Source organism: Zingiber officinale, chromosome 4A, assembly GCF_018446385.1.
Source record: "Zingiber officinale cultivar Zhangliang chromosome 4A, Zo_v1.1, whole genome shotgun sequence".
Taxonomy (NCBI): Eukaryota; Viridiplantae; Streptophyta; class Magnoliopsida; order Zingiberales; family Zingiberaceae; genus Zingiber; species Zingiber officinale.
The window spans coordinates 115757874-115783769 of NC_055992.1; the positions used below are offsets into that span (position 1 = coordinate 115757874).

At 40.3% G+C, this 25896-nt stretch overlaps 2 non-coding genes and 1 pseudogene across 2 annotated transcripts; 1 reads left to right on the forward strand and 2 right to left on the reverse strand.

Moving 5' to 3' along the window:
* Positions 1–912: 912 nt before the first annotated feature.
* On the reverse strand, positions 913–984 carry TRNAD-GUC. The gene has a single exon. It is a non-coding gene; the product is annotated as a tRNA-Asp (tRNA).
* A 468-nt stretch (positions 985–1452) lies between these two features.
* On the reverse strand, positions 1453–1524 carry TRNAD-GUC. The gene has a single exon. It is a non-coding gene; the product is annotated as a tRNA-Asp (tRNA).
* A 1746-nt stretch (positions 1525–3270) lies between these two features.
* LOC121972662 lies at positions 3271–24466 on the forward strand (annotated as a pseudogene).
* The last annotated feature ends 1430 nt before the right edge of the window (positions 24467–25896 follow it).

Below are 25896 nucleotides of genomic sequence, written 5' to 3' on the forward strand. Positions count from 1 at the left end.
AACGCAAGAGCAGCGGAAATCCTACTCAGACTCATCACCTTCAAGTCCCTTGTCTCTAAAGCGGCTCCGCATCCTTTCAACCGCGACAGGAGAGATGTCGACGCAGGTCATGTCGGCCACGCCATCCTTGCGAAGCTCCTCGCAGAGCCGCGAGTAGCCGCAACCGATCTCCAACACGTAGCAATACCAAAGAATCCAAATTGAATGCTATAACTATGCACGCATGCCGGAAGCGTCAGTGAGACAGCGAACACGGTGAAGTTACGAGTGGGGTCGATTGAGGAAGGGGCGGAGGAGGTGTTGGAAGTGGGAGTAGTCTTTGAACCATTCACAGTGCTCCTCGGTGGCGAACCTCACGTCCCTATTAAGTCAGAACAGAGATTGCGGCAGGAAGCGAAGCGAAGGAAAATAGGTGGAGAAGAGTGGCGAACGGCCAGACCAATAGTGGGGATCGAGATAGGAGGTGGCGGTGCTCGGGGAGACGTCCACGGGACTGCTGCGGCGATTTTGATCGCCGGAATCGCCCATCGGTGGCGTGAGCCGTAAGCAGGGAGTCGAGCTTGTGCTCCGTCGATTTAAGCTCATGAGTCGGATTTGAAGAGGAACGAGCCCAAAATGAATTATTGGGCCTAACTGGGTCATGTCTAGTTGGCTCAGTTGCACGAGCAATAATTGGTGCAATTTCGGAAAAGAACAAATGGAAGGGGAAAAAAAAAGGCTAAATTAAAAACGCCGTTGCCGGGGATCGAACCCGGGTCACCCCTGTGACAGGCGGGAATACTCACCACTATACTACAACGACATTTCTTTATAGCGAGTTGGATATTTAGTCAAGACTTAATTACTGCAATTTCGAAAAAGAGCAAATGGAAGGGGAAAAAAAAAATACAGAAAAAGGATAAAAACAAAAATCGCCGTTGCCGGGGATCGAACCCGGGTCACCCGCGTGACAGGCGGGAATACTCACCACTATACTACAACGACAATTGTTTATGGTGGGTTGGATATTTACTCAAGGCTTAATTACTGAAATTCGAAAAAGAGCAAATGGAAGGGGGGAAAAATTACAGAAAAAGGATAAATCCAAAAAAACGCCGTTGCCGGGGATCGAACCGGTCACCTGCGTGACAGGAGGGAATACTCACCACTATACTACAACGACATTTGTTTTTTGTGGGTTGGATATTTTTCTCAAGGCTTAATTACTGAAATTTCGAAAAAGAGCAAATGGAAGGGGAAAAAAATACAGAAGAAGGATAAATCCAAAAAAACGCATTTGCTGGGGATCGAACCTGGGTCACCCGCGTGACAGGCGGGAATACTCACCAATATACTACAACGACACATATCTTTGGTGAGTTGGATATTGTCTGAATGTTTAATTACTGCAATTTCGAAAAAGAGTAGGTGGAAGGGAAAAAAAAATACAGAAAAAGGATAACTCCAAAAAAACGCCGTTGCCGGGGATCGAACCCGGGTCACCCGCGTGACAGGCGGGAATACTCACCACTATACTACAACGACATTTGTTTCAAGTTATTTGGATAATTTTACAAGGCTTAATTATTTCAATTTCGAAAAAGAGCAAATGGAAGGGGAAAAAAAAAGGCTAAATTAAAAACGCCGTTGCTGGGGATCGAACCCGGGTCACCCGCGTGACAGGTTATACTCACTACTATACTACAACGACAGTGACATTATTGGAGTCTCATTAAAACACTAGTAGATATTTATTTTAGGGTGCCCACAATTCAGGCGGCAATGCAAGGAGCACATTCACCCCCGCTGCCGGTGCGCTAGGCACCGAATCTGCCTTGCCGCCGGCGACAGGATTTAGACGCATGGTTCCTGAGGTTTCTTCACACAGCTACCCTTATCGAATTAAAGGTTCGCACAATCTAGATCCGATTCATATCAAATACAAGGTACTCTCCAGTTTTGTAAAAAGAAAATTTTCGAGCATTATCAGCATCAATGAAGGTTTTTGCAGGACGCAGGTCGGAGAGGATTCCAACCGAGGGCTTGAGTCCCAAGAGGTCCACCCATGGAGGCCCTTCAGGAGATTGGAAGCCAACTCGATTGTCTTTGGTTAGCTTCGCTCATCCTACACAATTGTGAATCCAACCGAACAAGATCATACTCATGCGAGAGCTTAAGGGGCGATCAAGAGTAAATCATTGTCATGGTTGGAAGTAGTTGAGGATGAGAATTCTATGGGGATCAAATGACATTTAAAATAGTAAAATGAGGATTTAAAACAATTAAATCATTAGAGTGTAAATTAATAATATTACTTCCTATTCACATATATGTTCATACGGGGATCAAAATTAGATATTATTATACTCTGTTGATATTAGTCCCAATTGTTCACTTTTAGTTGATTTTTCATATTTACATTATTGTTGATAACATTTACCCATGTTGATATTATACCATGGATGACTTATATACCTGTTAATTAAATAATAAAATTTAAGAATTGATCTTTAATTAATGATAATATATGGAGATGAATTCTAATACTAGCGTACAAATGCTAGTGATCATAATATACATGCATTTATGTACAATTTAAAAACTTAAAGAAGAATTAAGAGTAAATTGTGCTTCATTGACCTCTTAAATAAAATTAAATTTATGTACATATTTCTTAATTACTCATTTAGTTATTTAACTTATTGTTTGCTTTCCATAGCCTCTAGTTTTGTAGGCACATGGATCTTTTTAATATTATAGTTGGTTTCGATCTTACATAGAATTGTTCAGAGATCTTGATGTGTTAATTCCTGGGTTGTTTTACTTTTGTTTTGTTATATTTATGTTTTATTTCATATGTTGTTTTATTTATATAGTTTTGTTATCTACTAAGAATATGATATATATAAATTTGATGAATTTCCTAGTTATTCAGTTTATATAGTTCTTAGGATTTCCTTTATTATATTATCATCGAGTAGGGTTCTTGGAAATACACTCTAGGGCATGCTAATTTTATTGGTATTAGAGTTCGATTTGTAATTTATGTTCATGGGTTTCAATCTTATTTTGAAATATTTGTTTTCTGCTTATGTGATTCTCGAGCAAAAGAATTTTTATGCAAGTTGAGTTATATCTCTGAACTATAGGATTTAAGAGTCATTCATTGATTTAACTATCTTTTTGTTATGATTGATTGTTGAAAAGTTTTATTTGATTTTGTAGGCAATGCCATGAGCTCATGGTCATGATTGGGGTAGTACTCGTGCTCGTAGTCGCAACTATGTTGCAATGGGGGTAGTGGCTGAGGTAGTGGTTGTGCACGTCGACGTGCCTCTGCTAGGTAGAGGGTTGATCATGGTTTGGATGGGGCCCATATATCCTCATTTGGGATGATACTAGAAGCTTAAGTTGGTCTCAGTATTGGAGTTGATGGTCAGACAGAGGGGTAACCTCATCTTGTTGAGCTCATGTAGCCAGACCAGCCATCCCCACAACATCTGTTCTCATTGAAAAGGCTCATATTCCATTGCTTGTTAGTTTAGCAAATGATTATTTTACACTATTTCATGGAGGCACCGATCCTTGGGTGGCACGTACATAGTTGGAGGACAATAAGTGTACTTTTGGGTACATGTTCTATTTATACACACAGAAGATAGAGTTAGCCGTTTATGCAAAAGACTATTTTTGGGGATCAAGTATCTCTTGGAAATCATTAAGAGAGGTGTTAGACAATATTTTCCTGTGACATTTTATATTTCTTAACACTAGGAATTCATGAATCTCAAGCAAGGTGACCAAAGCATGCTAGACTATAGTGCAAAATTTAGTCCACTTGCCGAGTTTTGCTCACATATGGTAGCTCAGGATTCAGATCATATGTTTCACTTTACACAAGGGCTTGCAGCATATATTCAGATTAGAATGTATGGATTCCCATTTCCTACTTATCGGGAAACACTTGATCAACCCATATTTATTGAGATGACTCATCAACAAGTCTTCTAGAAAGGGAAGCTAGCCAACATGCCTCGCAGACCTCACACTCTAGATAGCAGAGTTGAGGTTATCCACCCTATGGTCAGGATACAACTATAGAGTCTTCACGGTCACAAAGGTGACTAAGATATCACAGGGATCTATCCTTTCACTCCCATCATAGAGGGGCCAGATACCCCTAAAGTGTTTTCAATGTGGTGCACCAAATCATGCAGCATCATAATGTCCACTAGATCAAAGTATATGTTTCTATTGTAAACTGCAGGACATATGCAAAAAGATTACACTTTGAAAGCACAACATCAAGCAGGAGGTTCATAGTATTAGCAACTCAAAGTACATCATGACCTCCATAGCCTCGGTAGTAGAGAGGTCCATAGTGTTGTGATCGAAGGATGTTTACATATCTCCACAATGACATGATATTGTCTACTTTGAGCCTAAGCCCTTATGATTTTGCTCTTGAGCTCTACCCAAAAAGTCTCATACTAATGGAGATATCTTACATCCTTTTAAACGTATGATCTTTTCCAAATCTTTCCAATATGAGACTTTTATTGAATCCCCAACAATCCTTATCTTAAATGAAGGACCATAATTACTCTCATAGTTTAGCTCTCCTGCTAGCATTCAGTCACTCTTGACATATTTTGGATTTCTCCATGAGCATCCGATCATTCTGACCTACTCCCGGATCTCCCCGTGAGTATCCAGTTAACCTAACTTGCTCTAGGCTTCCCGCAAGCATCTGCATCTAGTCACTTTTGACCTGCTTTGGGCCTCCTCGTGGACATTCGGTTGCTCTGACCTGCTCCGGGCCTCCCCGCAAGCATCTGCATCTTGTCACCTTGACCTTGCCAGGATCTCCCCCATGAGTATCCAGTCACCTTTGTTAGGGTCGATTTGTAGCTAGAGGGGGGGGTGAATAGCTCGTCGTGCTTCATTGTCTTGTGTCGTGATGATGATATGCAGCGGAATGAACCACGAAACACACTTACAATGCTAACAAGTAGATTTATTTGATATCAACTTCAAGATGAGGTGACTAATCCAAGGATCCACACACACAGTGCTCTCCACTAAGAAAAATACTCCTTCTCGGTAACTACCGGAGGTGGAGAAACCTCGTACAAGACTCACAAAACACAACACAAGAAGAAAAATACAAGTACACAAAGGAAAAACCTTTTCTTGCTTGACCTAGTTGTAGTTGATCACCTCTTGAACCTTGGAAATGTAGCAACACTTGTCCCCAAGAGCTTCCAAGAACTGGCGGTGAGTATCGGAGAAAATCACGTGAGCTGGAGAAGAAGAATTGCGCAGACAAAGGCTCACCACAGCTTTATACCTTGCACTTCTAGGGCTCCCAATCAATTGGGCTTACTCCCAATCGATTGCCACATCAGATCAACATGATCCCAACTGTCCAAAACCTGCATCCTGCATAACGGTCACATCTCAATCGATCGACCAATCGATTGGGGAGACTTGAATCAACCAGTTGATCGATTCAGAACACCTCTGTGGTCTCTGGAATAAGACATGAATCGATCAGCTGATCGATTCAAGCTTTCTCGCAATTGTGCGAGAAACCCAACTCCAATCGATCGGGTAATCGATTGGCGTTGCCCAATCGATCGGCTAATCGATTGAGCAGCGCTCTGTACTCGCGACAATTGCTCCTAATTGATGGACCAATCGATTGGGTCGTTGCTTGTCGCAACACTCTCCCAATCGATCAGCCGATCGATTGGGCTTAGGTCAATCGATCAGCTGATCGATTGCCCCAACCTTAACTTGCCTAAACTCAAGTCCAAGATTCCTAAACCCAACATCCGATCAACTGTGACTTGTTGGGACTCCTTTTGTCTAACATTTGGTCAACTTTGACCTACTGGGACTTCTTCACTAAGTGTCTGGTCAATCTTTTGACCCACTTGGACTTTTCTCCTCGTGCCAAGTGTCCACTCAACCTTGACCCACTTGGACTTACCGTCTTGTGCCAAGTGTCCGGTCTTCCATGACTCACTTGGACTTCCACCAGATGTCCGATCAACCTTGGCCCATCTGGATTTTCTCGTACTAAGTATCTAATAAATCATTTGACCTACTTGGGCTTCCCAACACCAGGTGTCTGATCAACCTTGACCCACCTAGATCTTGACGTGCCTAGCTTCACTCACCAAGTCTTTCATTCTGCCTAGCTTCACTCACTAGGGCTTTCCGTCTACCTGACTTCACTCACCAGGACTTTCCATCTGCCTGACTTCACTCACCAGGACTTTCACCTAGCTTCATTCACTATGGTTTTCACCTGGCTTCACTCGCCAGGATTTATTAAGCCTATACATCCATATCACATGGAGGACCAAGTGTCATCCCTACACGTGAAGGTAAAAATATCTCAATTAATAATAAAAATCATATTATATGTTTTGAGTGTAGGGAGAATGGGCACTACAAGAGCAAGTGTCCCAACTTGGTCAAGAAGAAGGGCCAAGTGGCACCCAAGGGCAAGGAGAAGCCCAAGGAGACCATCCCCACAACAAAGAAGAGCAAGGAGCACATTATGTGCTTCTTGTGCCAACAAAGAGGGCATTACCGAAGTCAATGCCCTAAGGGGAAGAAGGTGGTCAAGGCTCAAGGAGGAAGCTCAATTCAAGGGGGAGCCTCCAAGGTAAAAAGAAAGGTAACTTTTATTGAGCCTACCCCTTTGAATTATGGTAAAAAGTATGCTAGTTCTAACTTATATCATTTTAATGTTATTTACCATGAAAATAGGAGGCATGATAAAGTTAAGGAAAATCATGTAGCTTATCATGCTAAAACCTCTCAACCTAGGTTTAGAAAGGTAGATAGGAATTTAGGCAAGAACCCTAAGGATTCTAGGTATTTGCCTAAGAAGAAGAAAAATCAAGGTTTTAGTGAAAAACCTAAGGTTGAAGAATTATGGAAGGAAAATCAAGTCTTGAGGTCAAGACTTGACAAATTAGAGAGGACTCTTAGAAAAATCACAAATATGCCACAAGGGTCCAAGAGTCAAAACCTAAGTCTAGAAGTATCAAAGTCATCCAATGGTCATAAGGGTTTGGGATACAAACCTAAAACCAAGAATGATGTAATTTCTTACCATAGAGTTCCATATAGTTATGGGACAAACCCTAGGTCTAGTGGTCAAGCTAAAAATACTAGGGAGGTCATTCCTAAGAGTATTTTTGCAACAAATGTGACTAAGACTTCTAAGAAGTCCAAGAAAGTCACAAAGAAGCTCACAAGGGAAGCAATCCCTAGGGTTGACCTAGAAAAGGTGATCAAGGCTTCTAAAAAGCCAAACAAGGTCACTAGGAAGGTATCTAGGGAAGTTATCCCTAGTGAATACCTAGAGCATCCAAGGAGCACCAATAGGTTTTGGGTTTCTAGGAGCATTTTCTCTACCCCATAGATGGGTTAGAGAGTGTCAACTCTAAGAAGAAGGGTAGTTAACCCAACTTTGAAGAAATTGACACTTAAAGGGCATTTTCAAGGTTATTATTAACCTTTGAAAATGAAATAGATTTATCATTTACTCTTTGGAAGAGTAAAATGTGCCTAATTCCGGAGATATTGATTTTAATCTTAATTGGCACAATTTGGAAAAACATAAGAAATACCAAGTTGGGACTTTGGTATTTTCTCAGTAATTTAAGGCAAATCTAAGCCATAATTTGAAGTGCTACTCTTGTGGAAAAATGAAATATACCAACATTTGAGGAATGTTTTAAATTTTTAATTGGCATAATTAATTCAAGAAATTAAAGAAATGCCAAGTTGGGTTTTGGCATTTTTCTTGAGGAAATTGGGCAATCTAGGGTTTAAGTTTTAGGATTAGCTATGTGCTTAAGGATACTTAGATAGATAATCTAGGTATATTATTATTTATGCTAAACCTTGCCATGATTGTTTGCCCATTATATGCCATGACATCATGATTATTTTTGCATTCATACCTTATGATGAAAAACACAAAAATACCAGGTCATGACATACATACATCATGTAGTCATAGGAAATTTTCTTTTGAAAATTATTTCTTTTTGATGTATGTCATAACATTATCATGTATTATGTTTATCTCCTTAAAATTAAGGACAAATGATATTTATCAACAGGTGGTTTCAACAAGTGACATCCTAGGTGGATGTTAAATATCCATAAAATGCCTAGATAGATATGCATGATCTCTAGATTAGAGCAAAACCAAATTTTACATCTCACAAAGACCTATAAGATGACTTGTATGTGTTTTGTGCACAGTAGATACAAGTGAGATGTTAGGATGATGAACAAAACTCAACATGATGATTTAGTGCATTTCCTTGAGTTTTAAGTTCATTAAAACACATAGTTATGTGTTTTCCCATCATTGGGAAAGCTAATGTACAAGTCATGTGCATTAAGCCCAAGGAACATGGTGGGATATTGATTTTGAAAATGTTTTTAAAATAATTTTAGAAAACCTTGGTGAAAGCTATCTTTTGATAGTAATCACCATTGAATAGTTAGACACAAACTTGAAGAAAACACTAAAGCTTTTGCAAGTTTTCAAGTTTGTGTCAATCTTTGAAAATATGATGTATTTTCATAGAAAACTATTTTTTTTCATGATAAAGTATACCCTAAATAGTGTCTACACAAATTTTCACGACTTTTGGAATTTTATAGAATTTTCTAGGGGTTTCTGAAGTTGACTGAAATGGAATTTCAGCAACTATCAGAACTCCAATCGATCACCCGATCGATTGGAGTGCCTCAATCGATCGGGAGATTGATTGAGAAGGCAAATCCCGCGAGCAGAAGCTCGCTGGATCGATCCACCAATCGATCCACACTATCTGAATTGATCAGTGGATCGATTCAACATGGTTCAATCGATTGTAACCCAACTCCAATCGATTGAGGAAGCTGATTTTGGCTGGGAAAGCCTGATTTCAGCATTCCAAACCAAGTTTAGTCTATAAAATCATTCCTAACCCCTCAAAATACATTTGTATACATAAAAAGGGTGTTTTCATGTTGAAAACAAGGATGTATTGGTTGAGAAAGACTAAATTGAAGTTTAGATTGAGGTTTGATTCAAATTTTGAACTTTTGAACCTCAAAACTTCTAAATTTGGGTTTCCTCCATGTACTTAGGGGGAGGTACTCTTTAAAGACATGAAAACTATTTTTCATGAACTTTGGAAGGTGGTTAACCTTCTTTAGTAAAAATGCTCAATGTTGAGCATTGGATTACAATGGAGAGTGGATATTTTCATTGGTTAAGTTGTAAGTGCTCAAGGTTGGGCATTTGTCTACATTTGGGGAGAATGTAGGGTTGATAATGAAGGGTATGGGACCTTCATTATCGTGTTGATCACAACGAGTGAAGTTGTGACCAACGATGAGCAACTCTTCAGCGGGAGAGTTTTCAACAAGTGAATTTGTTGATGTGTGCCAATAGGGGGAGAATGTAGGGTTTAAGTTAGACTTTCATTATCTAAGAGGGAGTTTGCCTTCTTAGTGGGAGAATGTAGGGTTTAACTTATGCCTTCATTACCTAGTGGCATGAAGGAAGTTGAGGCTATGGGAATTAGCCTAACTTAATGAGGTATTGTTAAACATCAAAAAGGGGGAGATTGTTGGTGTAATATCCCTCAGGTCAAGGTTGACCTGGTTGACCAAGCTTGAGTCTTGGTTTGGGTTTCAATGTTTGACAATACAAAGACTTCGGTGATATGGACAAGTGCAGGTGCAGTTGTTCATTTGGAGAGATTGTTTGGTGCAATTCCCCTCTGATCAGGGTCTGATCAGGTTGGTTGAAGAAGAGTCAAGTAAGTCAAGGTTGACCAGATACTTGACTGAGAAGACCTAACTGGGATGTTAGGCAGAAGAGAAATCCTAACGAGTGAAGCTAGGTGAAAGACTTGGTGAGTGAAGCCAGGTGAAAGTCCTAGTGAGTGAAGCTAGGCAAAGGAAAATCCTAGTGACTGAAGTTAGGAGAAAGTCTTGGTGAGTGAAGCCAGGCAGAAGAGAAATCCTAGTGAGTGAAACTAGGTAGAAGGGAAGTCCTGGTGAGTGAAGCCCGGCACGGGGAAATCCAGATGGGTCAAGGTTGACCAGACATATGGTGAAAGTCCAAGTAGGTCAAAGGGATTGACCGGATGTTGGTTTAGGGGCTTGGGACTTGGTTTTGGGTAAAAACCAGCAGCTGGATCGATCATCTGATCGATTGGTTGGAGCCAAATCGATCGGCCGATAAATTGGGGAGTCCCCGCGAGAAGCCTTCGCCCCAATCAATCAGTGGATCGATTGGGAGGCAGTCGCGAGCGCACAAAAGCCTGCTGGATAGATCAGTGGATCGATCCAGAGGTCCCAATCGATCAATGGATCGATTGGGAAGCTGCGATTTGTCGCGATAAGCCCTGGATCGATCAGCCGATCGATCCAGGAAAACTCCCAGAGCACATAGGCACTCTGGATCAATCCACTGATCGATCCAAAGCCTCCCCGATCGATTGGGAGCAATCCAATCGATCGAGATCCGACCGTTGGCGTCGTATTTAGCTGCAGGCGTTCGACTCCTTCGGCAGACGTTGCACTGTTCACTGAAGATCCTCGACAGCAACTCCACAGCTCTCTCTAAGCTCTAGATCACCAGTTCTTGAAGGTTCTTTGAGGCTCTTCCAAGTCAAGAGGCAGATCAAAAGCAAGAAGAAGAAAGCTAGGGTTAGGGTTTCTTGTATTTATTGTAAGCTTTGCTTATACTTTTGTTCCCTTTCCTTTCTTTCTGTATTGAGAGTCTTGTAGGGCTTCTCCACCTTCGGTAGTTACCGAAAAGGAGTGTTTATTAGTGGAGGTGTTTGTGTGTGCGTGGATCCTTGGACTAGTCACCTCTTGTGAGGTGGATACCAAGTAAAATCCATTTGTTAGCGTTGTTGTAGTTGTTTCTTGGTTATTTCCGTTACACATCCTTGAAGAAACAAGCAACGCCGACCACGAGCACGCGACGAGCTATTCATCCCCCCCTATCTAGCTACATTTCGGTCCCAACACTTGAGAGTAATGATGATCCTTCTTTTGAGAGGAGGATTATTGAGGATTTAATTAAAGTCCTACATTAGAAATAATATGGAAAAAATCATGAGTTTAAAAAGATGTATGATATCTATAATAGCATGAGACCTTTTGGGTAGAACCCAAGAGTAAAGTCATGAGGGCTTAGGCCTAAAATGGACAATATCATGTTATTATGGAAATATTTGTTGGTGCAAGTTATACTAATAATTAGGTTTTGATGTATAACAAATAGGTTAAAGTTAGATGTGTTGTTTGTCTGACCTTTCTACCAAGTGTCCAGGAGTTGACTGGTCTAAAGGACCTGACACTAGGTTGAAATTCAGCTAGGTCCTCGGGACCCGATAGCTGGTACGAAGTTCAGATAGGTCCGCAGGACCCGATATTTAACGAAAGTTCAGTTGCGTCCCTAGGACTTGACAACCAGCTGAAATACAGTTGGGTCTGCGGGACCTGACAACTAGTGGGAAAACCTAGTGAGTTAAAGGCAAGTCAAGTGACTGCAGTTGGTAAGTAGAGGTAAGCAACTGGAGGAAAGATCCAGTGAGGACCTGTTCCCGATTGAGGGAACTGTAGGCATCGGTCCAACTTAGGTCTATTTGGGAAACATAAGTTGAGACTTTTACTAGATCCTAGTCTCAGGGAGATAGGATCTAATTGCTACTCCTATTTTATTAATGTTGCGCTAACTCTATTTTACATGATAAATGTATTTTTTGTTGTCTGGACTAATCCTTTTTGCAGGGAAGAATCTGTTGAAAAAAGGGAGTCCGGGCATCGGAAGCTAATCTAGGCGCCTGGACCAGCTTACCCAGATAGGTGCTGCAGGCACCCGGGCGGTCCGGGTACTCGGAGTTGGTATAAGCGCCTAGACTAGTAAACTTATCCAGGAGCTGAGTTGGAGTCCATCGACTGGTTGAGCCACGTCAGCATGATCCAGACGCCCAGAGTGGTTCCACACTAAAAAAAATTACCCGTATAGGAGCGGTTTATTAGGAGCAATTTTAACACCACTCTTAAAAATCAAACAATAGAAACAGTTTGAACTAAATTATTTATAATGTCTTACCTTTTTAGAACGGTTTTGCAACCACTCTTGTTGAATAGTTCTAACACCGATTTGAATAAATCGCTGTTGAAACCACTCTTAATGATTCATCTATTAAAAGCAATCTTGAAACTACTGATATTGGGTACATTTAGCAGCGGTTCTATGTTAAACGCCGCTACTAATTATTTCTATTGCTCTAATTTCTAATAACAGTTATCAAACAATATACTTTTAGCAGTCATTCTGTAAACCACTCTTATCGAAGTTAAAATTGATCAATATTTTTTTTAAAAAAAATAACAATTAAAGTGTACAATTTACTTAATGTAATTTTATTTTATACATCTCAAATTTAAATTTATTTATTTAATATAAATATTTATTAGTCAAACAAATTATTCTTTAAATAACTTTTAAAATCTTAATTTTATTTATATCGGTTTTCATTCTTTTCTTATTTTTATTTTTGTTAAAAGAAAATTCTTAATTTTATATATACCAATTTTCTTTCTTTTCATATATTTTCTTATATGTATTTTCCTTAAATTTTTGTCCTTAATATTTTTCCCCTAAACACATAACTTTCATTCACGGCATCGCACACAACCTCCACACCTTCATCTTCCTCTACCTATCTTCGAAATTCTAAATCTCATGTCAAAAATCTTTCCTCTTTTTCTATTCAACTCCAAACCTAGATCTCACGTCAAAAACTTTTCTTCTTCCTCTATTCAACTCCAAAATCCTAAATCTCGCTATGAAAAATCTTTCTCTTTCTTTATTCGATTTTATCCATCCTCCAATTCGTACTACTAAAATATAACTTTGATATTTTTTATAAATATTTTATAATGACATTTATTAAAAATTATTTATTTAAAAATTTAAAAATAATATTAGATTATTTATGATCAGAATATTATTAAATATTATTATTATTTATATAGAACCATTATTTTTAAAACATATTAACCTTATTATTTTTTTCTCTTAAATTTTTACTTTTATTAGCATCTAATAACAAGTAAAGCTAACCTACATTTTTTCTTTTCTACTTTTCAGCATCAACTAAAACCGACCTTCTTAGTCTCATATTCACATAGGTAATCAAAATCGTTTACTAAACCTGACATTGTTGGACTTATTAAAAATAAACATATATTAAAAGAAAAATATTAATTAATTATTTAATAATTAACTAGCATATAAGCGATTATAAATTAATAAATAAATGAATAAATATGTCTCTTAATCTTCTCCTAATTACTAAGAATAACAATATAACAAAAGAAATTATTGACTAGTTATTAAATAATTAACTAACACATAAAAACATTAATAGCTGCAGTCTAGCTGGTTAGGATATTAGGTTACAATTTAGGAGACCTAGGTTCGAATCCCAGTAATAACTAATTTTTTGCCAACTTTAAAAGAAAATAAAAATAAAAATAGAGTCAATGGGCACTTGACCTATTGACCCGGTTAAGAGCCAACAGTTTAAAACCATTCTAACACTTAAAGAGTTTTAGATCGGTTTCAAACCATACCTATAAAGTATAATAGGAGCGGTTTTTTAATTTTTACCAAGGTTACGAAAACCGCTTCGATAGGATATAGAGACGACGACAAGAGGAACGGTTTTTAAACTGTTAGTAAAAGTGTAGGAGTGGTTGAAAGTTGCTCTTAAAAGTAAAAAAAACCCATCCCTATATGGGTATTTTTTTTTGTAGTGTCAGGCGCTCATAATGGGCCTATATAAGGGCCTTTGACTAGTAACTTCAGAGTAACATTGACTACAACTTTTATATTCAAGTGTGTTGGTGCAACATCCCTCAGGTCAAGGTTGACCTGGTTGACCAAGCTTGAGTCTTGGTTTGGGTTTCGATGTTTGACAATGCAAGGTTGATTGAAGAAGAGTCAAGTAGGTCAAGGATGACCGGATACTTGACTGGGAAGTCCTAGTGAGTGAAGCTAGGCAGGAGGAAAATCCTGGTGAGTGAAGCCAGGTGAAAGACCTAGTGAGTGAAGCTAGGCAATTGGGAAGTCATAGTGAGTGAAGCTAGGCAGGAGGAAAATCCTGGTGAGTGAAGTCAGGTGAAAGACCTAGTGAGTGAAGCTAGGCAATTGGAAAAGTCCTGGTGAGTGAAGCCAGGCAAGAGAAATCCAGATGGGTCAAGGTTGATCAGACATCTGGTGAGAGTCCAAGTAGGTCAAAGGGATTGACCGGATACTTGGCACGAGAAAGAAAAGTCCAAGTAGGTCAAAGGGACTGACCGGATACTTGGCAAGAAGAGAAAAGTCCAAGTGGGTCAAAGGGATTGACCAGACACTTGGTGAGAGAGTCCTAGCTGGTCAAGGGTGACTGGATGCTAGGTCTTATGTACCAACAAGTCATGGTTGACTAGATGTTGGTTTAGGGGACTTTGGACTTGGTTTTGGGCAAAAACCATCAATCCATGGATTGATCCAGCAGGTTTGGATTGATCCGTGGATTGATCCAGCAGGTTTGGATTGATCCGTGGATTGATCCAGCATGTTTGGATCGATCCGTGGATCGATCCAGCAGATCTGGATCGATCAGTGGATCGATCCAGCAGATCTGGATCGATCAGTGGATCGATCCAGAAGATTTGGATCGATCCGCCGATCGATCCGGTGAGTCCCCGCGAACAGAACCCTTCTGGATCGATCCGTGGATCGATCCAGAGGTCCCAATCGATCAGTGGATCGATTGGGACGCTGCTGCTTTGCGCGATAAGCGCTGGATCGATCCGTGGATCGATCCAAGCATGTTTCCAGAGCACAGAGGCGCTCTGGATCGATCCAAAGCCTCCCCGATCGATTGGGAGCAATCCAATCGATTGGGATTCGACCGTTGGCGCCGTTTATAGCTATTGGCGTGCGATTCCTTCGGCAGTACTTCACCGATTCATTCCAGATTCAACACAGCTCCTCCCCAGCACTCTCTAAGCTCCTCACCGCCAGTTCTTGAAGGTTCTTGGAGGTTCATCCAAGTCAAGATGCGAGTTGCAACGAGAAGAAGAAGAAGCTAGGGTTTTTACTGCATTTCTTGTAAGCTTTTGCTTATTCTTTACTACCCTTTCTTCTTCTTGTACTGAGAGTCTTGTAGGGCTTCTCCGCCCTCGGTAGTTATCGAAAAGGAGTGTTTTCATAGTGGAGGGTGCGTGCGTGGTGTGGATCCTTGGATTAGTCATCTCCGTTGGAGGTGGATACCAAGTAAACTCCTAGTGTTAGCGTGTTTGTGTTTGTTTATGTATTTTCCGCTGCGCATTCTTGAAGAAACAAGCAACACCGAGCAACGAGCACGCGACGAGCTATTCACCCCCCCTCTAGCTACTTTTGGTCCTAACAAGTGGTATCAGAGCGAGGTCGCTCTTCACCGGAATCATCGCCGGAAAGGGAAAAACAAAACAAGCAAAGCTAGAGGGTGAAGAAGTTGAAGCAAATTCATCAAAAGTCAAAGATTTCAAGAAGCTCAACTTCAAGATGCAATTCCAAGATGGACTTGGATTTGACACAAGGGTGGCTCCACCGTACACATCCACAAGCTTCGATTCTTGGAAATCAAGAATCGAAAATTTTCTTATGATGGAGATAGAGCAATGGTTTGCTCTAATGGAAGGTTTCAAGGCTCCAACAAACTCCAAGGGCAAGCTTCTCAAGAAAAGCAAATGGAGCTTGGAGCAAATTAAAAGGAGCGAGGCAAATGATAAAGTGACCAAGCTTTTGGTCAACTTTTTTTCCTAGCCACATTTTGGCTCAAATCGGAGAATTCAACGATGCCAAGGAGTTTTGGAGCAAATTGGCAACAATCCATGAAGAACCCTCCACTGTACCGAATCAAGAGGAATCCAAAGAGGGTGACTCATTGGAGCAAGATCAAGAGGAGGACTCCGAAGTTGAGAGATGCTCAACTTCCGAAGAAGAGGAAGTCCAAGAAGCTTCATCCTCAAAGGAGTGCAATCAAAAGAGCAAGGAAGGAGCATATTCCTTGTTTCATGTACAAGAGGATGAAGAAGAAGGTGAAGCCTCCACCTCTAGGATTGAGGGGGAGCAATCTTCATTGACACCGGAGCAAGAGCAAGAAGAATTCTCCACATCCGGGTCAAGAGAAGATGAGGATAAAGAAGCTTCCACCTCCGCAAGTCAAGCAAAATCGAATGGAGGAATATCTTCGGATCAAGAGGAAGCTTCTACCTCCGGATCAAAAGGAGAAGATGTCACCCCTACAAGCAAAGGTATAAACATTTCAATTAATAATAAAAATCATATTATATGCTTTGAATGTAGGGAACATGGGCACTACAAGAGCAAGTGCCCTAAATTGGCCAAGAAGAAGGGCCAAGTCTCACAAAAGGGCAAGGAGAAGCCCAAGGAGACCACCCCCAGGACAAAGAAGAGCAAGGAGCACATTGTGTGCTTCTCTTGCAATCAAAAGGGGCATTACCGAAGTCAATGCCCTAAGGGGAAGAAGGTGTTCAAGGCTCATGGAGGAAGCTCTAGTCAAGGGGGAGCCTCTAAGGTAAAGAAGAAGGTAACATTCATTGAGCCTATCCCTTTACATTATGGTAAAAAGCATGATAGTTCTAACTTATATCATTTTAATGCTATTTACCATGAAAATAGAAAGCATGATAGCGTTAAAGAAAAACATATAGCTTTTCATGCTAAAACTACTACACCTAAGGCTAGGAATGTAGGTAAAAGTCTAGGCAAGAACTCTAAGGATTGTAGCTACAAGCCTAGAAACAAAAATGCTCATGAACTTAATGGAAAACCAAAAACTAAGGACTTAGTGATGAAAAATCAAGTCTTGAGGTCAAGACTTGATAAAATGGAAAAGACCCTAAAAAGGATGGAAAATATCCTATTAGGGCAAAATGAGCATAACTTAGGTTTAGGGGTACAAAAGACATCCAATGGCCATAGAGGTTTGGGATACAAGCCAAAGGCTAAGAAGGATGTGCCCTCTTACCATAGAGTTCCATATAGTTATGGAACAAACCCTAGGTCTAGTGGTCAAGCCAAAAATACTAAGGAAGTCATTCCTAAGAGTATTTTTGCAATAAATGTGACTAAGGCTTCTAAGAAGTCTAAGAAAGTTACAAACAAGGTCACAAGGGAGGCTATCCCTAGAGTTGACCTAGAAAGTGTGACCAAGGCTTCCAAGAAGCCAAACAAGGTCACTAGGAAGGTATCTAGGGAAGTTATCCCTAGTGAATACCTAGAGCATCCAAGGAGCACCAATAGGTGTTGGGTTCCTAGGAGCATCTTCTCTACCCCATAGATGGGTTAGAGAGTGTCAACTCCAATTAGAAGGGTAGTTAACCCAACTTTGAGGAAATTGACACTCAAGGAGCATTTTCAAGGTTTTGTTAACCTTTGAAAATGAAATGGAATTATTATTTACTCCTTGAAAGAGTAAAATGTGCCTAATGGTGGAAGAATTGATTTTAATCTTAAATGACACATATTGGGAAATTCATAAGAACTACCAAGTTGGGATTTTGGTATGTTCTTAGGAAATTTAAGGCGATCCGGGCCTTAATTTAAAAGGTGCTACTCTTGTGGAAAAATGAAATATGCCAACATTTGAGGATATGCTTATTTTCAATTGGCATACATTAATTAAGGGAATTAGAAATGCCAATTTAGGTTTTGGCATTTTCTTGAAGCACTTTAGGGCAATCTAGGTTTAAGTTGTAAGTTTAGCTAAGATTTTAAGGATACTTAGATAGTTAATCTAGGTATATTTTATTTATGCTAAATCTTGCCATGATTGTTTGCCCATCACATGTCATGACATTCATACATCATGTAGTTATAGGAATCTTTCTTTTGAAAGTTATTTTATTTTGATGGATGCCATAACATTATCATGCATTAGTTTAATTCCTTGTAATTAAGGACAAATGATATTTAACAACACTTATTAACAAGTGACATCTTAGGTGGATGTCTAATATCTCTAAAATGCCTAGATAGATATGCATGATCCCTAGATTAGGGCAAAACCAAAATCTACATCTCACAAAGACTATAAGGTGACTTGTATGTGTTTTAGTGCACATTAGATACAAGTGAGATGTTAGGATGATGAACAAAGCTCAAGATGTTGATTTAGTGCATTCTTTTGAGTTTTTAGGTTCATCAAAACACATAGTTATGTGTTTTCCCATCATTGGGAAAGCTAATGTACAAGTCATGTGCATTATGCCCAAGGAACATAAAGGGATATTGGTTTTGAAAATGTTTTTAAAAATGTGTTTGGAAAACCATGGTGAAGGCTATCTTTTGATAGTAATCACCATTGAATAGTTAGACACAAACCTGAAGAAAGCGCTAAAGTTTTAGCAAGTTTTCAAGCTTGTGTCAATCTTTGAAAATATGATGTATTTTCATAGAAAACTATTTTTCCATGATTAAGTATGCCCTAAATAATGTCTACACGAAATTTCATGATTTTTGGATTTTTGTAGAATTTTCTAGGGGTTTCTGAAGTTGACTGAAATGGAATTTCAGCAACTATCAGAGCTCCGATCGATCCATGGATCGATTGGAGTGCCTGAATCGATCCGTGGATCGATTCAAAGGCAATCTCCCGCGAGCTCGCTGGATCGATCAGCCGATCGATCCAGGTAGTCTGAATCGATCAGTGGATCGATTCAGAAAGGTTCAATCGATTGGAACCCCACTCCAATCGATCCAAGTTGCTGATTTTGGCTGGGAAGGCCTGATTGCAGCATCTTTGAACCTCTTTGAGTCTAGGTAACCATTCCAAACCCTTAAAATACATTTGTATATATACAAAGGGTGTTTTCATGTGAAAACAAGGATGGATTGGTTAAGGAAGGCTTCATTGAAGTTTAGGTTGAGGTTTGTTTCAAATTTTGAGTATTTGAACCTCAAAACTTCTAAATTTGGGTTTCCTAAAGGTTTAGGATTCCAAATCATTGTTGGTGCAATGACAGAAGTTACCACCATGTCTTTAGGGGGAGGGACTCTTTAAAGACATGAAAAATTATTTTTCATGAACCTTGGAAGGTGGTTAACCTTCTTTAAAGAAAATACTCATGTATGAGCTTTTGAACTTGAAATGGGGAGTGGATATCCTCATTATTTCAAGTGGAAACTCAAGTGGTTAGAAAATGCTCAAGGTTGGGTATTTGTCTACATTGAGGGAGAAGTTAAGGATAAATGAAGGGTATGGGACCTTCATTATCGTGTTGATCACAACGAGTGATGTTGTGAACAACGATGAGCAACTCTTCAAGGGGAGAGTCGTCAACAAATGGATTTGTTGATGTGTACCCAAAATTGGGGCATGGGTTGATGTGTGCCCAAAGATGGGTTGATGTGTGCCAATAGGGGGAGAATGAAAGGACCTGTGAATGGGAGTAAGTTAGGCTTTCATTACCTAGAGGGAGTTTGCCCTCTTGGGGGGAGAATGAAGGGCTTAACTTATGTATTCATTACCTAGTGGCATGAAGAAGGTTTAGGCTATGGGATTATCCTAACTTACATGTGGTATTGTAAGTGATAGTGTTGGAATTGTCAAACATCAAAAAGGGGGAGATTGTTGGTGCAACATCCCTCAGGTCAAGGTTGACCTGGTTGACCAAGCTTGAGTCTTGGTTTGAGTTTCGATGTTTGACAATGCAAGGTTGATTGAAGAAGAGTCAAGTAGGTCAAGGATGACCGGATACTTGACTGGGAAGTCCTAGTGAGTGAAGCTAGGCAGGAGGAAAATCCTGGTGAGTGAAGCCAGGTGAAAGACCTAGTGAGTGAAGCTAGGCAATTGGGAAGTCCTAGTGAGTGAAGCTAGGCAGGAGGAAAATCCTGGTGAGTGAAGCCAGGTGAAAGACCTAGTGAGTGAAGCTAGGCAATTGGAAAAGTCCTGGTGAGTGAAGCCAGGCAAGAGAAATCCAGATGGGTCAAGGTTGACCAGACATCTGGTGAGAGTCCAAGTAGGTCAAAGGGATTGACCGGATACTTGGCACGAGAAAGAAAAGTCCAAGTAGGTCAGAGGGACTGACCGGATACTTGGCAAGAAGAGAAAAGTCCAAGTGGGTCAAAGGGATTGACCAGACACTTGGTGAGAGAGTCCTAGCTGGTCAAGGGTGACCGGATGCTAGGTCTTATGTACCAACAAGTCATGGTTGACTAGATGTTGGTTTAGGGGGCTTTGGACTTGGTTTTGGGCAAAAACCAAGATCTGGATTGATCCATGGATTGATCCAGCAGGTTTGGATTGATCCGTGGATTGATCCAGCAGGTTTGGATTGATCCGTGGATTGATCCAGCAGGTTTGATCGATCGTGGATCGATCCAGAAGATCTGGATCGATCCACCGATCTCTGGATCGATCAGTGGATCGATCCAGACAGTTCCCAGTGAGCAGAAATCCTCTGGATCGATCCGTGGATCGATCCAGAGGTCCCAATCGATCAGTGGATCGATTGGGACGCTGCTGCTTTGCGCGATAAGCGCTGGATCGATCCGTGGATCGATCCAGGCATGTTTCCAGAGCACAGAGGCGCTCTGGATCGATCCGTGGATCGATCCAAAGCCTCCCCGATCGATTGGGAGCAATCCAATCGATTGGGATTCGACCGTTGGCGCCGTTTATAGCTATTGGCGTGCGATTCCTTCGGCAGTACTTCACCGATTCATTCCAGATTCAACACAGCTCCTCCCCAGCACTCTCTAAGCTCCTCACCGCCAGTTCTTGAAGGTTCTTGGAGGTTTATCCAAGTCAAGAGGCGAGTTGCAACGAGAAGAAGAAGAAGCTAGGGTTTTTACTGCATTTCTTGTAAGCTTTTGCTTATTCTTTACTACCCTTTCTTCTTCTTGTACTGAGAGTCTTGTAGGGCTTCTCCGCCCTCGGTAGTTATCAAAAAGGAGTGTTTTCATAGTGGAGGGTGCGTGCGTGGTGTGGATCCTTGGATTAGTCATCTCCGTTGGAGGTGGATACCAAGTAAACTCCTAGTGTTAGCGTGTTTGTGTTTGTTTATGTATTTTCCGCTGCGCATTCTTGAAGAAACAAGCAACACTGAGCAACGAGCACGCGACGAGCTATTCACCCCCCCTCTAGCTACTTTTGGTCCTAACAAAGTGTTGTTTCGAAAATGCTCCGATGACATCAAAAGACTGCTCTGAAGTTCGAGGAACAAAGACTTCATTTTCCTTTCTATTTGTTGGTAACTAATTTTATTTTCAGTTCTAATACTCAATTATTGTAATCCTTTTACGAACTGATAGTGATTGCCTAACGAAAACGATCGACGATCATGAGCCTTGGAGTAGAAGTCGTCACAAGCTCCGAACCAAGTAAAAATTGACATTGTTAACGTTGTCTTTTTGTTTCCCTTTTTCGTTGTGTAACTCATTTTAACTCGTAATTTTTGACGAACGTTATTCACCCCTTCTACCGTATTTACGATCGTACAATATGTACGCATATTCTTTTGGCACAACACATAGAGATCTCAACAATACCAACAACAAAATCCCCCACCTACGTAGTCTTCTCAACAACCACAACTCTACCGATTACGGTCCCGAATGAGTGTCATTATGTACCTCCACTTCAACAATATTGCCCGCTTCATCTCTATTTGTTAGCTCCACCCTAATAGTACCTGCCACTTCCGCCTCAATAGTACTTACTATCTCCATCCCAACAGTATCAACCACCACTTTTTTATCAGCCCTTGACCTAGCTAGTCATACTAGACTTCACAAGATCAGTGTCAACCCTCTTCTTCTATCCCGTCATACCATCTCTATTTGAATTGTAATTACATATTGATATTTCGACGACCAAAAATTTCACTTTACAAGATAAATAACGCAATTTCATTTGTGATCATCCTTGTCATGGTTTCTTTTATTGTTTTGTGTTAGCATGAAAAACTTACTGTCACACTCAGGCTGACCTTGATTTTCTACGCAGCTGGAGAAAAGTTCTACACTCTTCAGGCCAAAATTAATTGTCGCTGGTGATAGTGTCTATGCTCGTCTTTATGACTATGCGTGCATCAGGAAGGTAGATTCATTTCCAGGCACTTAACCGAGCCACTCTACCCATTTTTAGTTTGGTATTTTCATTATGATTTTTATCAGGATTATTTCCTAGCATCTGCTATATTTTTGGTGTAAAACAGGTATGTGACAAACACAAAGCTATCCTTGTGGCAGATATGGCTCATATAAGTGGACTTGTTGCTGGTGGTGTTATTCCATCCCCATTTGAGTATGCAGATATTGTTACAACTACAACTCATAAGTCACTCCGTGGACCACGTGGAGCCATGATATTCTTCCGGAAAGGAGTGAAGGACATCAACAAACAAGTGGAAGAGGTTATTTGAAAAACTTTATCATTATTAGGGAGCTCTTAACAACTTCTGATTGTAATTTTGTGATAACATTAGAACCCTTCTTGTCATAGGATGGTACTAACAAGAGTTCTGTTTACCATTTTTTAAGGTTTTGTAAGATTTTGAAGACAAGACAATCAAGCAGTCTTCCCTGGACTTCAAGGTGGTCCACAAAACCACACTATTGCTGGTTTAGCTGTTGCTCTCAAACAGGTATGCCTTGTCAATCCATTCCTATTCTGCTAACTTCTTTTGTCCCTTGCTTCCTTGTCATGCAAGGAGACCATAGAAAGATATGGGGAAGAACATAATAATGTAAATTTAGTTGTTCAACCCCTTATAGGACAAGAAAACAGAAAGGTAGTTGATATAAGTATTTTAGTCATATACTTTAAAAATTGCTGCACTTCTAGCTATGCTGGTCCATAAGACCAGGCCAAATTGTTGTGATTATCACTTGAAAAAATAAATGTCCAAGAAAGAAGATGGACAGTTTGGGATTGGTAGTACTGTAATGATCATGCATTACTGGTGTCCAAGAAAGAAGACAAACAAATAAATGTCCATATATGTTGTATTACTTGCTGATGAATTTTAGTATACTGTAACTTGTTATCATATATCATCCGTAGCTTCTTTCATTTGAGTACCTGCAGGCCACCACCCCAGAGTACAAAGCCTATCAAGAGGAAGTACTCAGCAATTGTGCAAGATTTGCTCAGGTATAAATCAGTATTTCATTGAACACCCCAAATAGTTGAGATTAACATGGCGTTGAAGCATGGTTTGTTATTACCTTTGTCGATTCTTTATTTGTCTGTTCATGTATAAGTTCTCAGATATTCCTTAAGCTTACCTACTTACAGAATCAGGTTACTTTATAAGTTCAAAATTCCAATGTTACTTTTTTATTCAAAAACAAACAGAAAAGTTCACACCTTGGTCCAAAAGTTAGGTAAATTCTAAATTCTAAATCAGTTCATCTAAACCAATTTAAAGCTAAAAGACGGTTTGTGTTGCAGAGTTTGGTCTCAAAAGGCTATGAGCTTGTTTCCGGTGGAACAAAGAACCATTTGGTATTGGTCAATCTTAAGAACAAGGTAACAGGAAACTCTCATGCCCATCGAACTCGTGGCCAAATATGTTAAACGTACTGGATCATTTTCAGTCATTTTTGTAATGATTCATTTAGATTACTTCTGTAAAGATGCTAATGGTGGTAGTCCAACACCAAGATCTATTAAAATATTGTTGTCCTAAGTTTCTCAATCTATGTACAGGGAATTGATGGATCTAGAGTTGAAAAGGTGCTTGAACTAGTTCACATTGCGGCTAACAAGACCACTGTACCTGGTGATGTTTCTGCCATGATTCCTGGAGGCATCAGGATGGGGACATATTCTTCATATCGGCTAAACTTTAAAAATACATTAGAGATTAAGTTCTTACATGTCCTGTTCTATTCATTTTGAGGAACTCCTTAGTGGCGCTCTTACATCAAGAGGATTCATCGAAGAAGATATTGCCAAAGTTGCTGACATTTTTGGACACTGCTGTGAATTTGGCAATGAAGATCAAGACTGAAACAAAAGGTTTACATTATCTTTTCTTCTATTGGTTTTTAATTTATGGATTATCATGATTGCATTTATGTGTCAAAAAATAAACTAAAACTGCTGTTTTTCCCCTTTCTGAAATTTGAATTAGGTGGAACAAAGCTCAAGACTTTCTAACCACCATTCAGACAGATACTAACATTCAATCTGAGATTAAGCAGCTTCGCCATGACGTAGAGGAATATGCAAAACAGTTCTCTACTATTGGATTTGAGAAGGAAACTATGAAATACAAAGAATGCAAAGATGAGGAAGAAGCTGCTAAAATAAGGTATCATTCTCCTCAAAATGCCTATGATGAGATTTCACATATACTTTTGTGATGAACACTTTTTTTTTCTCATTAAGTAGAGAAATTCGATTCATATCCTATCTTTGGACATTTCCCTCTATCCATGAACTGAAAATTTGCCAAAAACAATATTTGTATCTTAGTTGTGCAAAAAACCTGAATGCTTATATACTTAATATTGTCCATACAATATAAGAACTGCTATCGGTCATAATATATACAACATTCTCTAGTATTAGTAAGAGGACCCAGTGTGACATATCACATTATTCGAGGAATCCTAGAAATTGTCAAAGGATCATCAACAAAGAGTGTTCTAGTGCAGTAGAGATTCTAATCCCATAATTGTACCATTTGATGATTCCACATAAGTTTCACAAGAGAACTAGAAGAAGCTACCATGAGATTGTTGGAACCCTAAGGTTGTTTTGGTATGATCAACAAGTTAAGTTAGGTCCTGTGTGTCTTTAACCTTGTGTCTAAGTATGTAGGAGCTTATGAGCACAGGTAGTCAAGCGGAAGACGCAGCTAGCGAGAAGGACGACACGTGGTGCGTCCGAGGGACAAGACGCTGCAGAAGAGTACATTGGCGGACGAGAAGGAAGCGTGCGGTGGTTCCGAGGGACGAGAAGCCAAAGCGGAAGACTGCTTGGGGAGTAAGAGACGCAGCTAGCGAGAAGGTCGGCACGGGGTGCGACCGAGGGACGAAGACTGCGGATGAGTACGCTGGTGGACGAGAAAGAAGCACGCGACGATTCCGAGGGACGAGAAGCTGGAGCGGAAGCCTGCTCGAGAAGACTGGAAGTTGAGCTCGGGTGAGCCCTATTCCGGATGACAAAGATCACCCAAGCAAGCGGAGCCGGAGCGGAAGACCTGGACCGAGGCGAGCAGTACCGGAGCAGAAGGCCCGGACCAGAAAGTCAACTTGGTTGACTTAGTGGTACGGGCGCCCGGATCCATTCCGGGCGCCAGACCGTCCAGGCGCCCGAAACCATTCCGAGCGCCCGGAAGTGGCTTTCTGACCAAATCACGTCAAGCACGATCCGTTTCGTTGGGGATAAAGTTTTATTCTCCCCAGGGCGCCCCGACCAAGACTATAAATATACGCTTAATCCAGAAGCTTTTCATCAACTCAAGCAATTTATTTCCAACACTTGTAAGCTTTCATTTAGAGTTTAGCTTCTTTCTTTTTGGGCTCCATCATTGTAAGAGGCTTCTCCGCTTGAAGGAGATAATTAGTACGATGCTTTCCTTGGATTAACAACCTCCCCGGTTGTAACCAAGTCAAATCTTTGTGAGCCTCTTCTTTTTTGTTTTACTTTCTTCTTATTTATTTTATGCAAATGTTATTATATTGAAAAGTCAAGAAGGGTTGTCTTTTTAGTTTTGCAGGCTATTCAACCCCCCTTCTAGCCGGCCCCAACGGTCCAAAAAGTGGTATCAGAGCCAAGGCGCTTCAAG